General features: G+C 46.2%; 1 protein-coding gene across 1 annotated transcript in view; it reads left to right on the plus strand.

Moving 5' to 3' along the window:
* Window positions 1-1,563: 1,563 nt before the first annotated feature.
* The window catches only part of LOC139572564 (glutamate receptor ionotropic, NMDA 2D), a 229,668-nt gene continuing 221,520 nt past the window's right edge, over window positions 1,564-9,711 (plus strand). Inside the window, exon 1 of the mRNA XM_071395274.1 lies at window positions 1,564-2,005. The gene's annotated coding sequence lies outside the window, so the exon portion shown is untranslated. The remainder of the gene's footprint in view (window positions 2,006-9,711) is intronic.

A 9,711-nucleotide genomic window follows, 5' to 3' on the forward strand; every position in this document is an offset into this window, starting at 1 on the left:
AGCTTCTATCTCAAGGCCATCAGACTGTTTTAAACAGCCATCACTAACACAGAGAGGCTGCTGCCTACATACAAACTTGAAATCATTGGCTACTCTAACAAATGGATCACTAGTCACTTTATTAATGCCACTTTAATAATTATGTTTACATATCTTGCATTACTCATCCCATATGTATATACTGTATTTTATAATATCTATTGCATCTTGCCTATGCCGCTCGATCATTGCTCATCCATATATTTATATGTACATATTCTTATTCCATCCCTTTCCTTAGATTTGTGTGTATTAGGTAGTTGTTGTGCACTTGTTTGATTACTTGTTAATATTGCTGCACTGTCGGTACTAGAAGCACAAGAATTTCGCTACACTCACAATAACATCTGCTAACCATGTGTATGTGACCAATACAATTTGATTTGATTTGATTTTAGACTAGACGTAACATAGTGAACGAAAATCTGGGACACTCAAATTAGTACAGCATATGTTTCGTTTGGAATGGTTACAGTACATAAAATGGAAGGTTACCAAATGCAAAAACAAAAGGAGGGTGGTTGGTCAGGGTGGATGGGTCTAGCAACCCAAATGTTGCGTGTTTTACTCTCATCACAGACAACTTTAGCATTTTAACTAATTAACAACTTTGCAACTAATTACTACTTTTTCACTACCTTGCAACTACTTAGCATGTTAGCTAACCCTTCCCCTAACCTTAACTCCTAACCCCTAATCCCTAGCCAAGCTAATGTTAGCCACCTAGCTATCGTTAACATTAGCATTAGCCACCTACGTAGCTAACATATCCTATGAATTGTGGATGATGATGGACATACCAAACAAAACATATCATACTAATTGGAGTGATTTTTGTTGACCTATCTTTCATTCACAGGAGGTTGGCGGCACCTTAATTGGGGAGGACGGGTTTGTGGAAATGGCTGGAGCTGAATAGGTGGAAAGGTATTAACAACATTAAACAAAAGGTTACCATGTGTTTGATGCCATTCCATTTATTCCATTCCAGCCATTATTACTCGCCTCAGCTGCCTCCGCTTTTTCCATCTACCCCTGAGTCCAGGGTGCAAACGGATTCACTATGCTATGCTATCATCTCACACGTAGACTATGCGCTAACGCAACACATTCGTCCAAATTACAAGGCAAGATTGCATACGACCATACACAGTAAGCACACATTCCCCACCCCTCTCTCTGTCTCACACACACACACACACACACACACACACACACACACACACACACACACACACACACACACACACACACACACACACACACACACACACACACACACACACACACACACACACACACACACACACACACACACACACATTCATGTCAGGTCTTTCCAGCCACGGAACAGTGACACTCACATGTGCTCCGCAGACAGTGGCGAGGTGCGCCGCCGTTTTGCTTGGAGAAGCAGAAAGTGATAGGAGCCAGGAGAATGGCAGCAGGGGAGGGGAGGAGAGAGGGTGGGAGAGAGGGGGGAGGGAGGGGAGAAATGCAGATGGAGGGAGTTGGAGGGGGTGCAATAAGAGGGTTGAGTGGTTCTAGTAAATATTTATATTGCATTATGATAGCCAAAGCGTGAGAGTGAAAGAGAGAGAGAGGCAGAGAGGGAGAGTTATAGAGCGACCACCCCTTTATTAATATTATTCCACACCGCTAAGTTTAGCATTCAACACGTGTCGCCAGTGATGGAGAGAGAGAGTGAGGGAGGGATAGAGAGAGAGGTTGATGGTTGCTAGGTGACCGGGCGCATATACTGAATTTTAACAAAAGAACAGGGAAAGGGGGAGAGAGAGAGGGAGGGAGAGAGGTAGAGAAAGATCGAAAAATTGAATACATGTAGAATATGTATTTAGATATATATTTTCAGGGGGGATACACGCAAACGGATACCTCAAAAGGGAAGGATGTGAAAAGAATGGAGGGACGAAGGGAGCGAGGGGGGAAAGGCTCATGAAAAACAGTAAGTGCATGTATTTTTCGAAGTGCGGAGATATTTTGTTCGTTTTTTTCTGTCTTCTAGTTATATTCATTGTGGTTAGGGGAGCGAAAGCCTGCTACGCGTCATTGAGACGGGAATAGGGGGTGCGGGTGTCGGCATCTGTAGAGCCGCTCATGATGGAAAGATGGATGGAGAGGTGGAAACGGCCGGCGCGCGGAGCTTTGACCCCTCTGTCATTGCTGCGCGTGAACACTCACGAGCTCTTATACCCCTCAACGCATAGGCTATCTTGCATATTCGTAGGTTATATAGATACCATATGAAAAACCTCCACATTCGGACACACACACACTTGTTCAGCAGTTTTCTGGTACTTGCATGAATGCCTGCGGATTTATCAATTGAAGTTGTCATATCTATTGATGTTCATTTTGCAGGGTATGCTTAGGCTACTGTGTGTGCTTGCTGTGTTTGTGTGTGTGTGTTTGCATCTCTCTCTCTGTGTGTGTGTGTGTGTGTGTGTGTGTGTGTGTGTGTGTGTGTGTGTGTGTGTGTGTGTGTGTGTGTGTGTGTGTGTGTGTGTGTGTGTGTGTGTGTGTGTGTGTGTGTGTGTGTGTGTGTGTGTGTCTGTGTGTGTGTACCCACCGTCTTGATCTTAGCTACAGCTTTCAGTAAGATTGTCGATCAATCTTCACTCGATCTATTTATATCTCCGCACGGCAAGCTAGGATGGGGAATAGTTAAGACCACTGCATGCCGAGGTACAGCAGTGGTACAACGCCTGTCATTCTCCTTATTTTCACCAATGTATTTGTACTCAAACACTGTTACTTGACTAAATTACCAACGGCAGTGGAAATATTATGTTTTTTAGCTGAGTGTGAGCTCAGTTGTTGTCTTGGTAGATTTCTAAATTTACGTCCTCGTGTTTCTATCCTTTTTGGTCCATAAATAACTTTTGTTCCTAGCATGACTTTATTAGTGGACTATAGCTAAGGTAAACATAAATGAAGGCCCAAATGTAAGGCCAGAACCAGAAACTAGAGCTGGAGCTCTGTAGCCAGAGTGGAGAGAGAGTATCTGACCTGTGTGAGAGATGGTGTTGCATATCACAGATGTGCTGCAGTGTTTCTGGTTGCCATATCAAACTCATTGGGATGCGCTGTTCAAGTGTTGCATTATGTTGATGGAAAACAGCGTTTTCTCTATAGGCCTACATTCACGTGTGTGTATTTGTTGTAGTCTAGATGTTGGTTCTGATAAGAGCAGTTTCCACTTGTTTAGATTGTCAAGCTGGTATCCATCCCCATGGACTATGTTATTATTATTCCTTTATGTTATGTATGTGCAACTTAAACTTGGCGTACATGCTCATCTGCATAACACACACACACGCACACACGCACGCACGCACGCACGCACGCACGCACGCACGCACGCACGCACGCACGCACACACACACACACACACACACACACACACACACACACACACACACACACACACACACACACACACACACACACACACACACACACACACACACACACACACAGAGGAAAGAGACCAAACCCCCCCTCCACACACACAACCATGCACAGACACACTGCAGCAGCAGAGGAATGCATGTGTTGTGGTAATGCGTTGCCTTCAGTGTCAATACATCCCCCTCTCTACCGATCTGTCATACTGTCGCCCACAGAGAGCGCTACTGTACCAGCTGTGAACATGGGAACGGGGAGGAGGAGAGAGGGAGAGAGGATTGGGGAAGAGAGGTGAAGTGAGGAGAGAGAGAGACAGAAGGTGTAAATAAAGGTGGAGGTGAAGATGAGAAAAGACAGCAGAGAGAGGGAGAGGGGAAGAGAAGGTAGAGGAGGAGTCAAAGGGGGAGGGGAAGAGAAGGTAGAGGAGGAGAGTCAGAGGGAGAGGGGAAGAGAAGGTAGAGTAGGAGTCAGAGGGAGAGGGGAAGAGAAGGTAGAGGAGGAGAGTCAGAGGGAGAGGGGAAGAGAAGGTAGAGGAGGAGAGTCAGAGAGGGAGGGGAAGAAAAGGTAGAGGAGGAGAGTCAGAGGGAGAGGGGAAGAGAAGGTAGAGGAGGAGAGTCAGAGGGAGAGGGAAAGAGAAGGTAGAGGAGGAGAGTCAGAGGGAGAGGGAAAGAGAAGGTAGAGGAGGAGAGTCAGAGGGAGAGGGAAAGAGAAGGTAGAGGAGGAGAGTCAGAGGGAGAGGGAAAGAGAAGGTAGAGGAGGAGAGTCAGAGGGAGAGGGGAAGAGAAGAGAAGGTAGAGGAGGAGAGTCAGAGGGAGAGGGAAAGAGAAGGTAGAGGAGGAGAGTCAGAGGGAGAGGGAAAGAGAAGGTAGAGGAGGAGAGTCAGAGGGAGAGGGGAAGATAAGGTAGAGGAGGAGAGTCAGAGGGAGAGGGAAAGAGAAGGTAGAGGAGGAGAGTCAGAGGGAGAGGGGAAGAGAAGGTAGAGGAGGAGAGTCAGAGGGAGAGGGGAAGAGAAGGTAGAGGAGGAGAGTCAGAGGAGGAGGGGTCAGCTGGAAATGAATATCCTAGAGGGGACATAGTTGGAGGGGGCGAGAGGAGAGATGAGAGGAATTGAGTCAACGTTTGTCTGCTTTTTTCTCCCTCTCCGCTCTTCATCAATTTCACCTCATTGATTCTCCTACTTTTTCACAGAACACCTTAAAGCTCTTCTCTATCCTTCCCTTTGCATCTCTCTTTTCTTCCTCCAATCCCCCTGTTTCTTCTCCCTCCAATCCCTTCCATTTCCTCTTCCTCACCCCAGCAACCTGTCTCCCTCCTCTAATCCTACATAACACCTTCCCCTCTTTCTCCTTTCCTTTCATCCATCCCTTTTATACAATATTAGAGAGACTAACCCAAATCCCACCCACCCAAACCACCAAACATTCCACTCCCTGTTCTTTTTAATACCATTAATTAAGGTAAAGCTCGTTAACATAGAACATCAGTTAGTCTTTAACGAGATCAGAGACTGGTGTTTTGGAGCGATTGCAGTACTTCCCTCTCCCCATGCTCTCTTGTGGATTGGCTTGGCCGCTATTGATAAACAGCATGCTAATTGACATTAGCCCACAGTGGTAGGTCTGGGCCAGGGATAGCACACAGGGAGAGGGAGGCTACACTGTACTCTACTGTATTGTACTGTACTGTAGTACACGGCTGGGCTGGCTGCACAGTTCATACACACTAACAGATACATGCAAGGACAAACAAGGAGCCAGGATGGATGGACACCACATACACAATACAGACAGACAGACATGTAGACATATCAAATCAAATTTATTTATATAGCCCTTCGTACATCAGCTAATATCTCGAAGTGCTGTACAGAAACCCAGCCTAAAACCCCAAACAGCAAGCAATGCAGGTGTAGAAGCACGGTGGCTAGGAAAAACTCCCTAGAAAGGCCAAAACCTAGGAAGAAACCTAGAAAGGAACCAGGCTATGAGGGGTGGCCAGTCCTCTTCTGGCTGTGCCGGGTGGAGATTATAACAGAACATGGCCAAGATGTTCAAATGTTCATAAATGACCAGCATGGTCAAATAATAATAATCACAGTAGTTATCGAGGGTGTAACAGGTCAGCACCTCAGGAGTAAATGTCAGTTGGCTTTTCATAGCCGATCATTAAGAGTATCTCTACCGCTCCTGCGGTCTCTAGAGAGTTGAAAACAGCAGGTCTGGTACAGGTAGCACGTCCGGTGGACAGGTCAGGGTTCCATAGCCGCAGGCAGAACAGTTGAAACTGGAACAGCAGCAAGGCCAGGTGGACTGGGAACAGCAAGGAGTCATCATGCCCGGTAGTCCTGACGCATGGTCCTAGGGCTCAGGTCACATACAGACAGACAGACAGACAGACAGACAGACAGACAGACAGACAGACAGACAGACAGACAGACAGACAGACAGACAGACAGACAGACAGACAGACAGACAGACAGACAGACAGACAGACAGACAGACAGACAGACGTGTAGGCAGACATACAGACAGACGTACAGACAGACAAGATGTGTAGAAAGACAGACAGACGTGTAGGCAGACAGACGGACATGCAGACAGACAGACAGACAGACAGACATGTAGAAAGACAGGCAGACGTGTAGGCAGACATACAGACAGACGTACAGACAGACAAGATGTGTAGAAAGACAGACAGACGTGTAGGCAGACAGACGGACATGTAGACAGACATACAGACAGTCGTGGAGACAGACATATGTGTAGAAAGACAGATGTGTAGACAGACAGGCGTGTAGACAGACAGACGTGCAGACAGACAAGACGTGTAGAAAGACATGCAGACAGACAGACAGTTAGACAGACAGACATGTAGAAAGACAGGCAGACGTGTAGGCAGACATACAGACAGATGTGCAGACAGACAAGATGTGTAGAAAGTCAGACAGACGTGTAGGCAGACAGACGGACATGTAGACAGACATACAGACAGTCGTGGAGACAGACAGACGTGTAGAAAGACAGATGTGTAGACAGACAGACAGACATACAGACAGACAGACAGACAGACAGACAGACAGACAGACAGACAGACAGACATAGATCTACAGGTGCAGTCAGACAGACAGACAAACGGACACAAACACACACACATACTGTACATATGGACATACTGACATCAATGTACGAGAGAGAAGGACACACGGAACAAACACACTCACACAGTCCACACTTATGTTGGGGATACAAGGGGCCACTAGCTAGCACACAGCTGCATAAGGCTAAACAGAGTATATAGACACAAGCACGCACACACACGCGCACGTACACGCGCACGCACGCACACACACACACACACACACACACACACACACACACACACACACACACACACACACACACACACACACACACCACGCACACACAACACGCACACACAACACGCACACACAACACACACACACACACACACACACACACACACACACACACACACACACACACACACACACAACACACACAACACACACAACACACACACACACACACACACACACACACACACACACACACACACACACACACACACACACACACACACACACACACACACACACACACACACACACACACACACACACACACAGACCCAGCAGGTGTGTTTTGGTGTTGAGAGTTGGCCTCAAGCATGGCTGCACATGACTGCATGTTTTGTGCGGTGCAGCGTTTTGCAGCAGTGTGGTGTGGTCCCTCATGATGATGGATGGGGCAGGAAATGACAGCATAAGTGGTTATTAAAAAGAGGAAATGGAGGCATTTCTAAAAGCGATGTTACCCTGTGTCTGCAGCCCGTGCCGTGTGTCACCCTCCACTGTGTCATTGCTCCAGCTCAGACACACTCCCAGGGCCAGGATCTATGGCCACTTTCACTAAACCTCACTACTGGCTCCATGCCTCGGGGCTTGACAATGGAAATGCAGTGGACTGAGTGGCAGCAATCTTTGTGATCAACCCCATATTCAGATTCAGTGAAGCTAGAACCAGGGGCCAGCGGGAATATTCACTGTCATTTATCAGTCTTGTGGACAGATTTGCTCAGTATTTGAACCAGTTGTAAAGTTTGTAACCCAGATTGCAAGGGGGATAAAACACCAACAAACAAAAGGAAAAAATGATATGTTCATCATTCCATCTTCATTTACACTTACCCTGATGACCTCGTCCTTCTCAGAACCTCATGGTTCTAACGACCATGTTTAATTCTCTCTGTCACAAACAGGTGCAAATGCTTAATTAACCAAATCCATACATACTATAGTGTTATTCTCCCCAGAACAAAGAGCACCTTTTCCTCTTCCAGAGTGAATGAAAGACAAAAGGAAGAAGAAAAGGCAGAGTAAAGAATGGGAAGAAAAGGCAGAATAAAGACAATGGGAAGGATGATGGCTGAAGGCAAAGTGTTGATCAGGACACCGTCATGTTATAAGCTTTGTGTTTCCTCTTGTCCCCTCCCTATCAACGGGACTGTGGCAAACTTTGTCAATGTGCAAACAATATTTAAATCTACCTCCCCCCCAAAGACAGTTAGTGACACTATGTCCTCCTGCTTCTAACTTCACACAATCACACACTGATGAGAGTGTACAGTAGCAGTAGCTAATTGTCATCACATTGATGGGGTGTGAGAAATGCACAGCAGGACGGTCCAGTCAAGTCCATGACAGTTCCTTCAGCAACCGGCAGACCTGGAGCCCCTGAGAACACAGAGGAGGGTGGATCTCACCTCAGCTCTATCTCCTGCTGGCTGCTCTGACATACTCCACTGGACCTCATGAAGGCCAGTCATCACCTCTTGGACGTTGGCTGTGAGAAATAGACGTATGTGTATGTGCGTTTGTATGTGTTATCCTGTAGGGCTGGGAATTGCTAGGGACGATACAATATTATCACGATACTTATTGTCAAAACAATACGATATATCGGTCAAAAATAATATCCCTACATGTAAGTATCAATGTTTTCACCCATCGCTATTAGTCAGTTTGAGAGTGTCCTTTTGTTGAAGGCAGGTCATCATCACTTGGACTTTCGGCGTGAGAAATACACGTGTGTATGTGTGTTAGTCAGTGTGTGTGAGAGTGTGTACATACCCTGAAGGAGTTACTGGATGAAGGCATGTCATCACTTGTATGTGTGTGTTAGTCAGTGTGTGTGAATCTTTGTGGAAGGTGGTCATCACTTTTGGGTGTTAGAAATGATACACAACAGCAACATGACTGAACAGGGAAAGCCATTCTCACCATCAGCTCTCAGCTCTGTACATGTATCATCAGAGCCTGAAAAGCAGAGAGAAAGATGGACAATTTCACAGCTGTCTTCCCGTGTAACAAACTTCACAGGTTCATCATCCTCCACCTCTAGTGTTCAGATTGTAGATTTTACAGTGTGAAAAACACAATGGGGTTCTGACGTTCCTCTCTCAGCTCCTACGTCTCAGATTTAATCAGTCCCCCCAAACCCCAGAAAAGTGGGTCTGTCTCTGTCTCTCACTTCCTCCAGGTCTTCTCCCCTAGGTGGGGCTCTATCTGCTTATTTAAATGTTTTTATTTTACCTTTATTTGAACAAGAATTCATGCTGAGACCATGGTCTCTTTCACAGATGAGCCCTGCATACACATCTATACACATCAATATTCACATCGATACACATCATTATACACATCAATATTCACATCAATACACATCACTATACACATCAATAGTCACATCAATACATGAGAGGCAAAACAAAATCATAGAAAACAAACACATTCTTCAGTAAAAATGTCCTCAATCAGCTTTTTGAATTGACCTAGAGGCACCAATTCATCCAACTTCAGAGAGCCTTAACGTTAAAAAAAACTAAAAGCAGATTTACCTAACTCAGTGGAGATCGACATGATCTCCAGAGTTAACCATCCCTGAGAGGTGTGTTTCCCCAGCCAAGGTGTTCTGCAGCTGTTTGTAGGCAGACAGGAGTGTTTCCAGCACCCCCAGTAGTGAGCGGAGGCAGAGCCAGATATGGTGTGAACGCAGCCCTAGTCTCGTCGCCAACCAGGCTTCCCTAAAATGGGAGGCGTGACAACAACTTGATTTTGGAAGTATGGCGATGCGAGACTAATGCAGCCCCAACCTGAGCCACACGTTATTATGCAGCGTTAGATTCTCTCTCTCCCCAGCTATAGAGCGAATAGGCATCCTACCT

The sequence above is a fragment of the Salvelinus alpinus genome, chromosome 4 (genome assembly GCF_045679555.1).
Source record: "Salvelinus alpinus chromosome 4, SLU_Salpinus.1, whole genome shotgun sequence".
NCBI classification, from domain to species: domain Eukaryota; kingdom Metazoa; phylum Chordata; class Actinopteri; order Salmoniformes; family Salmonidae; genus Salvelinus; species Salvelinus alpinus.